The sequence below is a fragment of the Oncorhynchus gorbuscha genome, linkage group LG15, assembly GCF_021184085.1.
Source record: "Oncorhynchus gorbuscha isolate QuinsamMale2020 ecotype Even-year linkage group LG15, OgorEven_v1.0, whole genome shotgun sequence".
Classification (NCBI taxonomy): Eukaryota; Metazoa; Chordata; class Actinopteri; order Salmoniformes; family Salmonidae; genus Oncorhynchus; species Oncorhynchus gorbuscha.
Genome location: NC_060187.1, coordinates 42,978,082 through 42,996,633, shown reverse-complemented (window position 1 = coordinate 42,996,633; position 18,552 = coordinate 42,978,082). Strand labels below are relative to the sequence as shown.

Sequence of the window (18,552 nt, the reverse complement as noted above, 5' to 3'; positions counted from 1 at the left end):
ATATTGTGTGTAGATAGGGAGGGGGAAAAATATATTTAATCCATTATGAATTCAGGCTGTAACACAACAATATGTGGAATAAGTCAATGGGGTATGAGTACTTTCCGAAGGCACTGTAAATGCAGCCACAGTGTCACTTAATGACAATAGGAATGGATAGAAGCAGGCACAAAACACAAGTAAATGTAGATCCTCTTTTGCCAGAGAGCAGTATCATCCATTTCTCAATACAGGAATTCTATTATCAGGATGCTGCAATGCAATACTTCTCTAATTGATTCCCTAAGGTCCCCACCCTTTCTCTACTTCCTGCTTGTGAGAAGGGTATTCTAATAAGGGGGGTGGGGTTGTCATTAGTGTGCTGCTCACCATTGCAGCGATAGCGTAGGTAAGCCCAGATTATGTTCTCCTGGGAGAAGCAGAAGACACCCAGTCTGCCTCCTCTCATGGTGGTGTCTATGATGATACCTGTGTCTGCCACTATCTGAGGACCCTCAAAGAAATGCACTCTGAACATGACACACACATGCATAGAGCGAGACCAGTTAGAAATACCAAAATATGACAAAGGTTGCGTTTACACAGGAAGTTCAATTATGATCTTTTAACCAATCAAATCAGATCTTTTGCCAAAGATCAGAATTAGGCTGCCTGTGTTAATGCAGCCGAAATAAGACCATCTCCAACCCGAATAGTTGTGTCACAACTGGATGATGTAACCTGTTGTGGTAAAGAATACAATATGGATAGTATGATGTATGTATGTATGATGATGATGTATGATGATAAGAGAAAACATGCACGATAGTAATTACATGTTGTTCAAGTTCAACAGTATGTGGTCGCATATGTCAGTCCAATCAGTTGCACAAATAATGCCACAAATTGTAATTTAAAGGTCCAATGCAGCCGTTTTTACCTCAATATCAAATAATTTCTGGGTAACAATTAAATGCCTTGCTGTGATTGTTTTCTGTTAAAATTGTTTTAAAAATGAACAAAAATAGCTTCTTAGCAAGGAGCAATTTCTCAAACAAGAATTTAGCTAGGACTGTCTGGGAGTGGCTTGAGTGGGGAGGGGAAAACTGGATACTTGCTGTTATTGGCAGAGAGGTTTGGAACTCTCTTTCTTATTGGTCTATTAATTAATTTACCACATGGTGATGTCACCATAGAAGGTCAAAACTCCCTCCCACTAAAACAGGCTAAAATTTCAGGCTGTCTTTTCAAAAAGCTTTTACACTAAAATGGTATTATTTAAATTTTCACAGTATCATTCCAACCTCATAGTGTGGAACTATATATAAAATATAGGAAATCACATTTTTGACTGCACTGGGCCTTTAATGTATTATGAAAGGAGAAGGTCACGCCATCGTTGGCAGACTGCACCAAAAGCCATCAGACGCCTACGAGGTGTGTCTGATAGCAGCGCACTACCTGATGTAGCCATCTTGGGGCCTGTGTTGCAAGAACCAGCGGTAGGAAGTCTTGTCCTTCCAGCCCACGTTGCGGACGTTTTTCCACAGCAGCTTCACCTGGTCACTGGTGTCGCCAGTGTGCCACAGGGAGTTGCGTAGATTCTCCCCTGGTCCCGTGTTGGACTTCACAGCCTAGTCGACCACACAATTGCACAGGCAGCACTTTTACAGAACTGTAGATCTCTTCCAATGTATCAATCTGGGCAGGTGTATTTATATTTCAACTCAAAATGTATCTATTTTCCATTGAGCTGTTTTTAGTACAGAGATAGACTTAATATTAGGTAACTGGCCCTATGAGTATTACTTAGAAAGGGCTAGTTGTGTGTAGGTCAGTCTATTAATAGAGTAGTGGCATGTTTGCATGAATTTGAACAGATGTATATAGGATCTAAATTTGATCACCCTGTAGTTGGAGGAATTCAAGGTTTAAAAAGGCTTCTAGAGTTTACAATTTCCATTTAACATTTTAGACTTGATTTGCCCTAACAAAAAATGTAAAGTCATACAAAAATGTCCATTAATTATAATAAAAAATGAATCAATATTTTCTGGGTAACAATTAAGTACCTTACTGTGGTTGTTTTAAATTAAAACGGTCAAAAAGAAGGAAAAGAAATGCTTCTTAACAAAGAGCAATTTCTCAATCAAAGAATTTTGCTAGGACTGTCTGGGAGTGATTTGAGTGGGGAGGGGAAAACTGAAAATTTGCTATAATTGTAATAGAAAAAACAGAAAAATATGATATATTAAAACGCTGTGTTTATTGTACGTCTGATTAAATCACCATAGAAGCATATCAGAGTTGCGGATGTTCCTTCCCAATTATGTTGAACCAACGTGGAATAGATGTTGAATTGACGTCTGTGCCCAGTGTTTTTTTTTCTTCCATTAATTATAATCCACACAATAACTCAAATTTCCTGTTGCTGCAGGATTATTTTCCTGCCGTGAGAACACAAGTGACTTTTACTACATGACTAGATAATAGTCATATAAGATGTGCATATAGGATTTTTTTGTACCTTCAGTTGGATCCCTGGTTCTGCCACAGCTCTGAATGGATTGGCCTGCCAATAGATTTGCTCAACCTGTTTCCACATCACCACGTAGAAGGAGGACGAGTCCTGGTAGCCAAAGATGAACCCTGCATAGTCGTCGTCCATGACGGTATTCACATGGAAAGTCCCTTCGAAGTCAACACCGTTGAAAGCTGTGTAACCTTGAAGGAATGCCGTGAGTTTGGGTTAGGACGTCATGTTTGAGAACGTCATGTACAACTCGGTTTATTGAATGAATCCGACTTGAGACAGCGTGATTGTTGCTCTTACCAACAGCCAGTCCAGGGTCACTGTTCATAGTTTGGACGATCTCTCTTCCCTGTGGAAAAGAGAAACAGAGAAGATTATAGAGCTTAAGCAGTTAACATGTCTCTTCCCACTGGTGACACATTGGATGAATCAACGTTGTTTCCACCTCATTTCAACGGAATTACATCGAACCAACGTGGAATAGACGTTGAACTGACGTCTATGCCCAGTAGGTTGGCACTGATTTGTATCTACTGTAACACCCTTGGACTTATTGTATAAGATTTAATGCATGCATCAATACAGATTTGATGACCATTTTATTGCAAACTTGAAGTCTATTTGAGTTTTAAAAAGGCTTCGAACATTTAGAATTTCCACTTAGAAATTTCAGACTTGATTTGACCTAAGAAAAAATGTACAACCCCTACAAAAATTGCTACAGGATTGTTATCCTATTATAACAAACTGGCTGAAACTATGACCAAAGTCATTACATAACGTATAAAATAAGTCATGGCGTACCAATAGATTGGAACGCCACGCACAGGTCGACACTGGTTAAAGGCAGGGAGGTAACAAGAACGCTAGTAACACCGCTATACCTGTCCTTATTGGTGTCACAAGGGTCTCCGATCAAATCGTTGTCCATATCCAACTGTATCAAACACAAAAAATATCACTCGAACATCGACATAGTTTGTCATTCTGGTAGAAAATGCAGTAATGACTAGGATTAATACAAGTACATGGAAATCAGAAACCAGACCTGGTCAGGGTTTTGAACATAGGGGCAACTGTCACAAGCATCTCCGACTTTGTCCCCATCTCGATCCCTCTGGTTAGCATTGGGAACCCTTTTGCAGTTGTCCAGATTATTGGGGATTCCTAGAAGGAGGTAACAGTAGTTGACATGTCAATTGACATGAATGACCGCAATGGCAGAATTAGGCTTGTCACGGTCCAAACCTCGACATGCATACTTCCTGTCGCCATCAATGTCTTCGTCACATTCGTCACCCAATCTATCAACATCAGTGTCTTTCTGGTCGTTGTTTTTGATCATACGGCAGTTGTCACAGGCGTCTCCAAAGTCGTCTTCGTCCACATTTCTTTGGTTGACATTTGGTACCAGCACACAGTTGTCCTACCAAAGAGGCATCAGAGCCTGTCTTTACACTAAGTTACACAATCAGTGTAAAGACCTGTCGTAAACATGGCACAGCAAAGAATCAGTTGCTGGAGAAAGAGATCAGTAACCTGTGTATTTAGGATTCCATCGCCATCTGCATCCTCATCACAGGCATCTCCTTTGCCATGCTTGTCTACATCCTCTTGGCCAGAGTTGGTACTGTTAGACAGTTATCCTAAAAGTATGTATATAAAGCATATGACAATGACTTAGTTTTTCCACTTTATTTTCCCTTTGCGTTCAAAATAGTATAGTCGTAGACTTCCATAGCCTTTTCAAGGACATTCAAGTGTATTACCTTGGCACAGTTCCTCTCGGTGCATTCCAGTTTCTCATCATCAGGGAAGCCATCAATGTCCATGTCAGAGCTGCAGAAGTAGCCATTGCCAGCCCATCCCAATCCCATCCCATCCCAATTCACACTGTGAATCAGGATCAAGTCAAAGTTATGGACTGTACTCTATTGAACATGGAATGTCAATTTGCATTCAATTCCATTTCAGCTACAGCAGCTGAATCAATAACGAGCCATCTGTATCCAAAAGAATGCTATAGACAACGTGTATAAGGAGTAGTATACATTGAGGCTGTATTCAAATTCATATTGATCCATTGCATCAGAATTGTATCGCATTACCTGACACTCTATTTTCCCATCTCGTTGGACAGTGCACTCTCCGCTGGCATGGCAGGGGTTGAGCTGGCCATTACCACACGCTCTCTCAGGCTTACAGCCCTTGCGCTGATCCCCCACATAGCCTGCCTTACAGGAGCCACACTTAAACGAGCCCTGACAACAACACGCACAACCACCACAGCAGAAACTTAGTTCCCCCCCCCCCCCCCCCTCAAAACCTCAGAGAGGAAAGACCTCTGGATTTCCTAATGAGATATATATTTGGGTGGCATCGACTTTTAATGATACTTACAGGTGTGTTCACACAGTTGGAATTTTCCATACAACCTCCATTCTTGGGTCCTTCGCACTCATTGATGTCCTTACAGACCTGGGTCGGATTCAAATACAAAAGAAAGCCCTAATGCATAAATCTTCCATCTTCAAGCAAAACCTTGCATGTTGCCAGTGAGTCGTTCCATGTAATTTCAGCAAGCCATGATACACACTATCTCAGATTGTTCTGAAATTCTTCCTGTAGTTACAAACAGAGAAGATTTTATCTCAGAAATGTTGCTTAATTGAGTGCATCCAAATTAGCCATTTTAATTGATAAGATTCTGTGTCCAATAATGTCCAATAGATATAGTTCCCAACATCCGATTTGGACCAAACTTTTTCCTAACAGTAAGTTAGACATTAGGAATCCCCAAAAAATGGTCAACAGTCAATCACTGACCCTCTACACTCCATACCAAGTCCACCCCAACAACCAGTACACAGTATCAGTTCTCTGTTTGACAAGTAGTATTAAACTGTGTATTGCTTCTCCATGACTATGTCATGTTTTCCCTGTGAATCTGGTCATGTTTTTTTCCTCCTGTTCAGAGAAATGAGTCATGTGAAAGTATCAGGTTTTACTACTGCGCTGAACAAAAATATAAACGTGACATGTAAGGTGTGCGTCGCATGTTTCATGAGCTGAAATAAAAGATCCCAGAAATGTTCCACACGCACAAATAGGTTATTTCTCTCAAATGTTGTGCACAAATGTATTTACATCCCTGTTAGTGAGCATTTCTCCTTTGCCAAGATAATCCATCCACCTGACAAGTGCTGCATATCAAGAAGATAATTAAACAGCATGAACATTACACAGGTGCATCTTGTGCTGGGGACAGTAAAAGGACACACTATAATGTGCAGTTTTGTCACGCAACACAATGCCACAGATGTCTCAAGTTTTGAGGTTAGCGTGAAATTGGCAAGCTGACTGCAGGAAAGTCCACCAGAGCTGTAGCCAGAGAATTGAACGTGAATTTCTCTACCATAAGTCACCTCCAATGTTGTTTTAGAGAATTTGGTGGTATGTCCAACCGGCCTCACAATCGCAGAGCCCGTGTAACCGCGCCAGCCCAGGAAATCAAAACCTGGATTCTTCACTTGCGGGATCGTCTGAGACCAGCCACACGGACAGCTGATGAAACTGTGAATTTCTGCTCAAACTGTCTGAAACTGCCTCAGGGAATCTGACCTGCGTGCTCTTCACGGATTAATCCCGGTTTCAACTGTACTGGGCAGATGGCAGACAGCATGTATGGTGGTTTGCTGATGTCAACGTTGTGAATAGAGTGCCCCACGGTGGAGGTGGGGTTATGGTATGGGAAGGCATAAGCTATGGACTATGTACACAATAGCAATTTATCAATGGCAATTTGAATGTACAGAGATACCGTGATGAGATCCTGAGGCTCATTCCCGTGCCATTCATCCGCCGCCATCACCTAATGTTTCAGCATGATAATGCACAGCTCAATGTCACAACGATCTGTACACAATACCTGGAAGCTGAAAATGTCCCCGTTTTTCCATGGCCTGCATAGTCACCAGACATGTCACCGATTGAGCATGTTAGAGATTCTCAGGATCGACGTGTACGACAGCATGTTCCAGTTCCCGCCAATATCCAGCAACTTCGCACAGCCATTGAAGAGGAGTGGGACAACATTCCACAGGCCACAATCAACAGCCTGATCAAGACCATTGGTTACATCAGTTCCATGTTATGGTCTCTAATGAACTTCAATAGTAAATGTCCAAAACACAAATGGTAAATAATGCAAGCGACTTCATTGACTAATTTCTCTGAACAGGGGAAAAAAACATCATCAGATTCACAGCGAAAACATTTACATAGTATGGAGAAGCAGAACTCCAAGCCACAGCTTCATACTACTTGTCAAATATAGAGAACTGATACTGTATACTGGTTGTTGAGGTGGGATTGGTGTGTGTGTGTGTGTCAGGGGGGGGGCTTTTGACACCCAAAAAATGAATTCCTCTTACTCATTGGTAGGAAGAAGTTTAGTATATATCGGATGTTGAGTACTATTTTTATTAAATATCTGAATCCTATAAATCAAAATGGCCAATTTGGGTGCAATCAATTAGCTTAATTTCGCAGAGATAAAATTATATTTCAAGAAAATGTATGTTTCAGGAATGCTAATTGTATCTGTTAATTAATTACCGAAACGATTTCAGAACAATCTGAGATGGCGGGTGTTGAAATCCTCTTTCGTGTGTTTTTTGAGGTGGAAAGGCCCCAAAGCCAAGCTCATAAGCTTCTTTGCTTGATTCAAAATTGCTACCTGTTTGTTGTTAGTGGCGTAGGAGAGGCCTATTCCCTGCACCCGGGGGGCGGTGTAGCCAGTGGGACAGGGGCCACAGCGGAACCCTGGAGAGGTGTTGATGCAGCGCACACCCATGTGGCAGGGCTTCACGACACACTACACACACAGGAGGAGAGCAGAGAGAGGGCAGTAATGTACATGTTCAATATTTGAATTGGAATTTGCTATTGAGATAATCTAACAGTTGATTTAAAGAGTGACTGCCTTTTAAAAGTAACAAATCCATTTGAAAATGGCCTGTGGCAGCAATATGAGCCAGAAACAGTTATTCTAGTGTCAATATTGACTACACAGTGTAAATAGGATAATTTGGTCATAAAGTCAATCTCCTCTAAAAACGGATAAATTAAGGTTGTGTTTTCATTTGACAGTGTCCATTTCCCCACTAACATGGGGTGAACAGCTGCAGTGATTGCTGTTAATCCAATAGCATAGACAGTGAGACAGACCTTCTCAGCAGCTCCGACTTTGTTTACATAAGAAAACATGTTTTTTTAGCTTGAGAAATACTGTACCATACACCTTAATTAGATGTAAAATTGCACAACTGAAACATCCTCTGCAAAAACATCAAGATTAATTCACGATTTCTTGCGTTATCTTACAATTATTCTGGGGATTTTGAGGAAGTTAAATAGGCTTCCGAATTTACAGTGTGTCATGAGGGACAAACATCATTAACCAAACGTGGAATCGTCAGGAAACACACCGGCAAGACTGAAATCCAGGTTTTCAAATGAGCAACAGGAAAGCACACATGCCAGTCCGGGTGTTCAGAGGCTCTTTAAAAACCTAACAATATACACAATAGTAACACGTACTGTGTAAATGATCGTATTTCAGTTTAGACCCACTACAGCAGAGTTTCCCCAGTGGCAGTGCGGGTGTTTTTATTTGGCCCCCCCAAGTTTATTTGGCCCCACGGAGCAAAAACAAATAATTATGTTGTATTATTTGGGGGGAATTGTCATTGTTGGACATAAAACACTGTAAAAACCATCAGGAAATCAACTCAAAGTCATTTTAATTTTGGAAATCTGTTCCGAAGTATTCCCACTCATAGTAGAAAGATGTGATTGCACCCCGAGGACCGAGTTTGGGAAACACTGATAAAGTTGATGATCCCTGAAACTACAGAATACTACGTGACCTTTTAGGGATCCTATCCTACCTCATCCACATGTGTGCAGTGGGTACCATTAACCTCCATGCCCTCAGGGCAGGGGCCACACTTGATGCCCCCGGCGGTCTCAATGCATGTTACCCCCATGTGGCAGGGGTTAGGGTCACAGGAGGTGCGAGGGGGACCTTGCATGCCTAGGTGGGAGAGGATGATACACCAACCATCAACCAAGTAGACCTGGAGCACTCTCCTGTAAGATGTCTCCATCTACTGCAGGTAATGAAACATGGCATTTTCTATTTGTTTACATTTCCATTACAGATTCATTTACCATTACATATTCAGATGTTTATGTATGCACTGTACATATTTTTTTAAGTACATGAGAGCACAATGGTATGATTAATGTACCACATTTACATACAATTGAGATAGCAATCATGCTGTTGATATTGATATGTGTATAATGTACAGTGCCTTCAGAAAGTATTCACACCCCTTGACCTTTTCCACCTTTTTCCAGCCTGATTTTAAAATTGATGACATTTAGTTTTAGTCTACACACAATACCCCATAATGTCAAAGTGGAATGATGTTTTTTGAATGATTTAAACAAATGAATTAAAAATGAAAAGCTCAAATGTCTCGAGTCAATAAGTATTCAACCCCTTTGCTATGGAAAGGCTAAATAAGCTCAGGAGTAGAAATGTGCTTAACATGTCACGTAATTAGTTGCATGGACTCACTCTGTTTGCTTAACAGGATTTTTTTATGACTACCTCATCTCTGTACCCCACACATACAATTATCTGTAAGGACCCTCAGTCAAGCAGTGAATTTCAAACAAAGATTCAACCACAAAGACCAGGGACATTTTCCAAAGCTTCGTAAAGAAGGGCACCTATTGGTGGATGGGGTAAAAAAAAAGCAGACATTGAATATCCCTTTAAGCACGGTGAAGTCATTAATTACACTTTGGATGATACATCAATACACAGAGTCATTACAAAGATACAGGAGTCCTTCCTAACTCACATGCCATAGAGGAAGAAAACAAATAAGGGATTTCGCCATGAGGCCAATGGTGAATTTAAAATAGTTACAGAGTTAAATGGCTGGGATAGGAGAAAACTGAGGAGGGATCAATAACATTGTAGTTACTCAACAATACTAAACTAATTGACATAGGGAAAAGAAGGAAGCTTGTACAGAATAATATTCCAAAACATGCACCCTGTCCTGGATACAAGTGGTTTGTTTGGGGCAAATCCAATACAACACATTACTGAGTACAACTCTCCATATTTTCAAGCATAATGGTGGCTGCATCATGTTAGGGGTATGCTTGTAATGGTTAAGGACAGGGGAATTTTCAGGATAAAAAATAAACGGAATACAGCTAAGCACAGGCAAAATTCTAGAGGAAAACCTGGTTCAGTCTGCTTTCCACCAGACACTGGGAGACCAGACACAACTTTCAACAGGACGAAAATCTAAAACACAAGGTCAAATCTCCACTAGTTGCTTACCAAGAAGACAGCGAGTGTTCTTGAGTGGCCAAGTTACAGTTTAGACTTAACTCTACTTGAAAATCTATGGCAAGATCTGAAAATGGTTGTCTAGCAATGATCAACAACCAATTTGACAGAGCTTGAAGAATTTTGAAAAGAATAATGAACTAATGTTGTACAATCCAGGTATGGAGAGCTCTTAGAGACTTACCCAGACAGACTCACCACTTTAATTGCTGCCAAAGGTGCTTCTACAAAGTATTGATTCAGGGGTGTGAATAGTTACGTGTATTTGATATTTCTTTATTTCATTTTTAATAAATGTGCAAAAATGTCTAAAAACATGTTTATGAAAAAATCAAAGCAAAGGGTGGCTACTTTGACGAATCTAAAATCTAAACTATATTTTGATTTGTTTAGCACTATTTTGGTTACTACACGATTCCATATGTGTTATTTCTTGGTTTTGATGTCTTCGCTATTATTCTACAAAGAAGAATTTTTTTTAAAAATAAAGAAAAACCCTTGAAAGATTAGGTGTGTCCAAACTTTTGACTGGTACTGTAATTATATATTAAATATGTACATATTCATGTATGTACTGTTTTAAAAATACAGTAACTTTATTTTGTGCCTCAAAGAGCGCCAGCCTGATTAACAGATACACCACAATGTTTACTGACATTCAACTGGAATATCTATTTCTGCAGGCAGTGTCATGTTTTGTCATTGATTATCATGTCTTGTCCCTGTGCTTCCCCTTCTATTCATTTCCCTCTGCTGGTCTTATTAGGTTCTTTCCCTCTTTCTATCCCTCTCTCTCCCCCTCCCTCTCTCACTCTCTCACTCTCTCTTCTCTCTATCGTTCCGTTCCTGCTCCCAGCTGTTCCTATTCCCCTAATCAATCATTTAGTCTTCCCACACCTGTTCCCGATCCTTTTCCCTGATTAGAGTCCCTATTTCTCTCCTTGTTTTCCGTTCCTGCCCTGTCGGATCCTTGTCTAATATTCACCGTGCTGTGTCTATGTATTGCCCTGTCGTGTCGTGTTTCCCTCAGATGCTGCGTGGTGAGCAGGTGTCTGAGTCTGCTAGGTTCAAGTGCCTTCCCGAGGCAACCTGCAGTTCTTGATCAAGTCTCCAGTCTGTTCTCGTCTTTACGAGTAGTATTATGCCTTTTGTTTTGTAAAGTATCTTTACTGGATTAAAAACTCTGTTTTCGCCAAGTCGCTTTTGGGTCCTCATTCACCTGCATAACAGAAGGATCCGACCAAGGAATGGACCCAGCGACTACAGATGCTCGTAACACTGCCGTCGAGATCCAAGGAGCCATGCTCGGCAGACACGAGCAGGAATTGTCTGCTGCTCGCCATGCCGTGGAGAACCTGGCCGCTCAGGTTTCCGACCTCTCTGGACAGTTCCAGAGTCTTCGTCTCGTGCCACCTGTTACTTCCTGGCCTGCCGAGCCTCCGGAACCTAGGGTTAATAACCCACCTTGCTACTCCGGGCAGCCCACGGAGTGCCGCTCCTTTCTCACCCAGTGTGATATTGTGTTCTCTCTCCAACCCAACACATACTCTAGCGAGAGAGCTCGGGTTGCTTACGTCATTTCACTCCTTACTGGCCGGGCTCGAGAGTGGGGCACAGCTATCTGGGAGGCAAGGGCTGATTGTTCTAACAATTACCAGAACTTTAAAGAGGAGATGATTCGGGTTTTTGACCGTTCAGTTTTTGGTGGGGAGGCTTCTAGGGCCCTGGCTTCCCTATGCCAAGGTGATCGATCCATAACGGATTACTCTATAGAGTTTCGCACTCTTGCTGCCTCTAGTGACTGGAACGAGCCGGCGCTGCTCGCTCGTTTTCTGGAGGGACTCCACGCAGTGGTCAAAGATGAGATTCTCTCTCGGGAGGTTCCTTCCAGTGTGGACTCTTTGATTGCTCTCGCCATCCGCATAGAACGACGGGTAGATCTTCGTCACCAAGCTCGTGGAAGAGAGCTCGCGTCAACGGTGTTTCCCTGCTCCGCATCGCAACCATCTCCCTCCTCTGGCTCAGAGACTGAGCTCATGCAGCTGGGAGGTATTCGCATCTCGACCAAGGAGAGGGAACGGAGGATCACCAACCGCCTGTGCCTCTATTGCGGATTTGATGGACATTTTGTCAATTCATGTCCAGTAAAGGCCAGAGCTCATCAGTAAGCGGAGGGCTACTGGTGAGCGCTACTACTCAGGTCTCTTCATCTAGATCCTGTACTACTATGTCGGTCCATCTACGCTGGACCGGTTCGGGTGCTACATGCAGTGCCTTGATTGACTCTGGGGCTGAGGGTTGTTTCATGGACGAAGCATGGGCTCGGAAACATGACATTCCTTTCAGACAGTTAGACAAGCCTACGCCCATGTTTGCCTTAGATGGTAGTCATCTTCCCAGTATCAGATTTGAGACACTACCTTTAACTCTCACAGTATCTGGTAACCACAGTGAGACTATTTCTTTTTTGATTTTTCGTTCACCTTTTACACCTGTTGTTTTGGGTCATCCCTGGCTAGTATGTCATAATCCTTCTATTAATTGGTCTAGTAATTCTATCCTATCCTGGAACGTTTCTTGTCATGTGAAGTGTTTAATGTCTGCCATCCCTCCCATTTCTTCTGTCCCCACTTCTCAGGAGGAACCTGGCGATTTGACAGGAGTGCCGGAGGAATATCATGATCTGCGCACGGTCTTCAGTCGGTCCCGAGCCAACTCCCTTCCTCCTCACCGGTCGTATGATTGTAGTATTGATCTCCTTCCGGGGACCACTCCTCCTCGGGGTAGACTATACTCTCTGTCGGCTCCCGAACGTAAGGCTCTCGAGGATTATTTATCTGTGTCTCTTGACGCCGGTACCATAGTGCCTTCTTCCTCTCCGGCCGGGCGGGGTTCTTTTTGTTAAGAAGAAGGACGGTACTCTGCGCCCCTGCGTGGATTATCGAGGGCTGAATGACATAACGGTTAAGAATCGTTATCCGCTTCCCCTTATGTCATCAGCCTTCGAGATTCTGCAGGGAGCCAGGTGCTTTACTAAGTTGGACCTTCGTAACGCTTACCATCTCGTGCGCATCAGAGAGGGGGACGAGTGGAAAACGGCGTTTAACACTCCGTTAGGGCATTTTGAGTACCGGGTTCTGCCGTTTGGTCTCGCCAATGCGCCAGCTGTTTTTCAGGCATTAGTTAATGATGTTCTGAGAGACATGCTGAACATCTTTGTTTTTGTCTATCTTGACGATATCCTGATTTTTTCACCGTCACTCGAGATTCATGTTCAGCACGTTCGACGTGTTCTACAGCGCCTTTTAGAGAATTGTCTCTACGTAAAGGCTGAGAAGTGCTCTTTTCATGTCTCCTCCGTTACTTTTCTCGGTTCCGTTATTTCCGCTGAAGGCATTCAGATGGATTCCGCTAAGGTCCAAGCTGTCAGTGATTGGCCCGTTCCAAGGTCACGTGTCGAGTTGCAGCGCTTTTTAGGTTTCGCTAATTTCTATCGGCGTTTCATTCGTAATTTCGGTCAAGTTGCTGCCCCTCTCACAGCTCTTACTTCTGTCAAGACGTGTTTTAAGTGGTCCGGTTCCGCCCAGGGAGCTTTTGATCTTCTAAAAGAACGTTTTACGTCCGCTCCTATCCTCGTTACTCCTGACGTCACTAGACAATTCATTGTCGAGGTTGACGCTTCAGAGGTAGGCGTGGGAGCCATTCTATCCCAGCGCTTCCAGTCTGACGATAAGGTTCATCCTTGCGCTTATTTTTCTCATCGCCTGTCGCCATCTGAGCGCAACTATGATGTGGGTAACCGTGAACTGCTCGCCATCCGCTTAGCCCTAGGCGAATGGCGACAGTGGTTGGAGGGGGCGACCGTTCCTTTTGTCGTTTGGACAGACCATAAGAACCTTGAGTACATCCGTTCTGCCAAACGACTTAATGCCCGTCAAGCTCGTTGGGCGTTGTTTTTCGCTCGTTTCGAGTTTGTGATTTCTTACCGTCCGGGTAGCAAAAACACCAAGCCTGATGCCTTATCCCGTCTGTTTAGTTCTTCTGTGGCTTCTACTGATCCCGAGGGGATTCTTCCTTATGGGCGTGTTGTCGGGTTAACAGTCTGGGGAATTGAAAGACAGGTTAAGCAAGCACTCACGCACACTGCGTCGCCGCGCGCTTGTCCTAATAACCTCCTTTTCGTTCCTGTTTCCACTCGTCTGGCTGTTCTTCAGTGGGCTCACTCTGCCAAGTTAGCTGGTCATCCCGGTGTTCGAGGCACTCTTGCGTCTATTCGCCAGCGCTTTTGGTGGCCGACTCAGGAGCGTGACACGCGCCGTTTCGTGGCTGCTTGTTCGGACTGCGCGCAGACTAAGTCGGGTAACTCTCCTCCTGCCGGTCGTCTCAGACCGCTCCCCATTCCTTCTCGACCATGGTCTCACATCGCCCTAGACTTCATTACCGGTCTGCCTTTGTCTGCGGGGAAGACTGTGATTCTTACGGTTGTCGATAGGTTCTCTAAGGCGGCACATTTCATTCCCCTCGCTAAACTTCCTTCCGCTAAGGAGACGGCACAAATCATCATCGAGAATGTGTTCAGAATTCATGGCCTCCCGTTAGACGCCGTTTCAGAAAGAGGTCCGCAATTCACGTCACAGTTTTGGAGGGAGTTCTGTCGTTTGATTGGTGCGTCCGTCAGTCTCTCTTCCGGGTTTCATCCCCAGTCTAACGGTCAAGCAGAGGGGCCAATCAGACGATTGGTCGCATACTACGCAGCCTTTCTTTCAGAAACCCTGCGTCTTGGGCAGAACAGCTCCCCTGGGCAGAATACGCTCACAACTCGCTTCCTTCGTCTGCTACCGGGTTATCTCCGTTTCAGAGTAGTCTGGGTTACCAGCCTCCTCTGTTCTCATCCCAGCTTGCCGAGTCCAGCGTTCCCTCCGCTCAAGCGTTTGTCCAACGTTGTGAGCGCACCTGGAGGAGGGTGAGGTCTGCACTTTGCCGTTACAGGGCACAGACTGTGAGAGCCGCCAATAAACGCAGGATTAAGAGTCCTAGGTATTGTCGCGGCCAGAGAGTGTGGCTTTCCACTCGTAACCTTCCCCTTACGACAGCTTCTCGTAAGTTGACTCCGCGGTTCATTGGTCCGTTCCGTGTCTCCCAGGTCGTCAATCCTGTCGCTGTGCGACTGCTTCTTCCGCGACATCTTCGTCGCGTCCATCCTGTCTTCCATGTCTCCTGTGTCAAGCCCTTTCTTCGCACCCCCCGTTCGTCTTCCCTCCCCCCCTCCCGTCCTTGTCGAGAGCACACCTATTTACAAGGTACGTAAGATCATGGACATGCGTTCTCGGGGACGGGGTCACCAATACTTAGTGGATTGGGAGGGTTACGGTCCTGAGGAGAGGAGTTGGGTTCCGTCTCGGGACGTGCTGGACCGTTCGCTTATTGATGATTTCCTCCGATGCCGCCAGGGTTCCTCCTCGAGTGCGCCAGGAGGCGCTCGGTGAGTGGGGGGGGGTACTGTCATGTTTTGTCATTGATTATCATGTCTTGTCCCTGTGCTTCCCCTTCTATTCGTTTCCCTCTGCTGGTCTTATTAGGTTCTTTCCCTCTTTCTATCCCTCTCTCTCCCCCTCCCTCTCTCACTCTCTCGCTCTCTCTTCTCTCTATCGTTCCGTTCCTGCTCCCAGCTGTTCCTATTCCCCTAATCAATCATTTAGTCTTCCCACACCTGTTCCCGATCCTTTTCCCTGATTAGAGTCCCTATTTCTCTCCTTGTTTTCCGTTCCTGCCCTGTCGGATCCTTGTCTAATATTCACCGTGCTGTGTCTATGTATTGCCCTGTCGTGTCGTGTTTCCCTCAGATGCTGCGTGGTGAGCAGGTGTCTGAGTCTGCTAGGTTCAAGTGCCTTCCCGAGGCAACCTGCAGTTCTTGATCAAGTCTCCAGTCTGTTCTCGTCTTTACGAGTAGTATTATGCCTTTTGTTTTGTAAAGTATCTTTACTGGATTAAAAACTGTTTTCGCCAAGTCGCTTTTGGGTCCTCATTCACCTGCATAACAGGCAGGCCAAGGCTACTCACCACAGGCTTTACACTTTATCACTGTGTTCTTCAGGAAAACAATCTCTTGGATCTGCATGGAGGTACAAATACACTATTAGTTCACGTTATACTGTATGGCACCATTTACATCCTCAATGAAAGTTACATTTACATTTACATTTAAGTCATTTAGCAGACGCTCTTATCCAGAGCGACTTTTGCCCTATATGTCCAAACAGTGACTTTACCTGTTGCTTCAGCAGTTCTTTAATCTCAGCCAAGGCTTGATTCGTTCCCTTGATCTGATTAATAATTTCCCCATCTGAGTTTGAAAAAACATTTCACAGCGCTTTATTAGCGATGGATGTGCACACACAGCTATGTTTGTTTCATACATTAGCAATGGACAGATCATCTTTGAAAACATACCCCCACATGTATTCCTATTCCGGCACATTCTGTTTCAATCAAAGTCAAAATAACTCAAAGTCAGTAGAGAGAATTGCAATTTCAGGTAAATGGGGTGTTATCATCACAGGTTGCCAAGATAAACGAGCGTCTGCTAAATGACTTAAATGTAAATGTAATAAACTGAAACTAATGTCAACCTCATGTTGAAACTGAACGTCAGGCAGGTCACAAAGCTCCTGCTCGTACCTCATTACTCTTCCTGTGACATTGTCTTGGATGCACATCTGTGGCTGACGCAAGTCATCAGTATGCAATGTGTTGGGGATGCACTATGCAGATGTGCCTTTATAAAACAACATCATCCACTGCCCATTCATCATCTTTACGACCTGCACTACTATCCCCTTGCCACAGGAGCTGGCATTCCAAGACAATCCCTGGGCCTGAATCACATGCATACAGAAATACAGAGACTAAGATGGCGTGGGTTTTGTGCCAAATCGTTTTTCATACCTCTGCAATACCAAATTTTCTCAAATATGGGATGATAAAGAATTTATTGAAATGAAATGTTTTATTTTTCACACTCATTGCAACGTGAAAGGTGTAGAACAGGAGCTTGGAAATAGCAGAGCAGCCACAGCCTGTGGTTTGGTTTAACAGTGGTTGGCAAGAATCATTGGAAACTCGAATCACTTTAAGTCTTCATTTATGGACTCCTGTGGAAGTTAGATTTACAGGCCCTGGGGTCTGGGCCTTTCCAAGGAAGAGGTGTCCCAGATGAATAGGATGCTGGGATAGCCTGGCAATGTGGGGCCTGTTGTGGTGCTCCAACAGGAACCTACTAGATGTATTAATTGACCTGATGTATTAAACTCCCCAGGGAGCTGTATTGTGTCAAAGTCTCCTGAGCATGGAGGAGAGGAAGTGTGGTCTTCCCATTAGGAGCTGCAATCTTTTCTGAATGAATTCCAAGCAAACATGCTTCAAAGATACTGGCAAGAAAACACTACCAATGACACTATCAGGGTGATTTAGTTGCATTGCCTGACCGACAAGTCGCTCAACATAAGCTGCCAATTTGTTTTTCAAAGTGTGAAAGTGAATCAACCCATTGGCCATGTAGAGGATAGGACTTACGAATTCAGTTTTGCAAATCGATGATGAATTCATTTATTGTGTTCTATTTCAGGAATATGCTAAATCAAAGTAGTTACATTGAATCGGGATGATTGCAAATAAACTTTCCATTTTAGACTAATATGATCTGACGTGCCATTGACAAGACATTTATGTGACATTTATCACAGGTATAAAATAGCAGACTTCCAAAAAGTGTTCTCACGCCTCTGAAGTTGGTAGCACAAATGAATTAATAAGCATTAAGAAAGAATTTAGTATTTCATTCATTGTAAACATTTAGATGCATTTATAAGCATTATAAAACATTACAATTCGTATGCATTTATAACATTTATAATCATTTATAAAGCATTTATTAGAATTTATAAATGACTTATTCATGACACTGTTATCATGGTGTTACCAGACCCACTTGAAATAACTTTGGAATCTCTCCAAACATTTTTGACATACATTTTGTGCTATGAAGTTTTTGTTCACTTAAGATACTAAAATATTGATAGACATACCTCTCTGACCAGCTACTAGGTCACTGCTCACACTCAGCGAAATCACCAACACCAGAATCCGCAGCATGTTCTCGTTTGCCCTTCGACGTCTCTACAGCAAAAGACAGGTAAGTGTATATGAAGTCCGGTGCCACTGTGTAAAGTCTGGTGCCGTTCGACCAGGTCCTTTATCCAAATTCTGCCCTTTGTCTTTAAGAAGAATCAGGGATGGCTCCTGTAGCAGGGTTAAGACAGTCTGAGAGAGAGTGGGATCTGGCTCCTCTGCTGCCTGCCTTTTTATACATGTCTCCTAGAGTGACATCACCTCCAACCATGAGGTCCTCTGGAAGCCTTCATTTAGGAATGTCCACGTAACACAGAAGCCCATCACTGGCCCAAAAGCATGGTCCTCTTAACTTTGTTTATTGATAATGATGATACACATACAAGGGATGTCATTTTCTGATTGTAACCAGATTACAACCAACTGGTCTCTATTACAACCAGGTAAAGATATCTCTGTAAAACTTTATCTG

At 43.5% G+C, this 18,552-nt stretch overlaps 1 pseudogene; it reads right to left on the bottom strand.

The window, feature by feature from the left end:
- Positions 1–244: 244 nt before the first annotated feature.
- On the bottom strand, positions 245–18,104 carry LOC123997254 (annotated as a pseudogene).
- Positions 18,105–18,552: the final 448 nt, after the last annotated feature.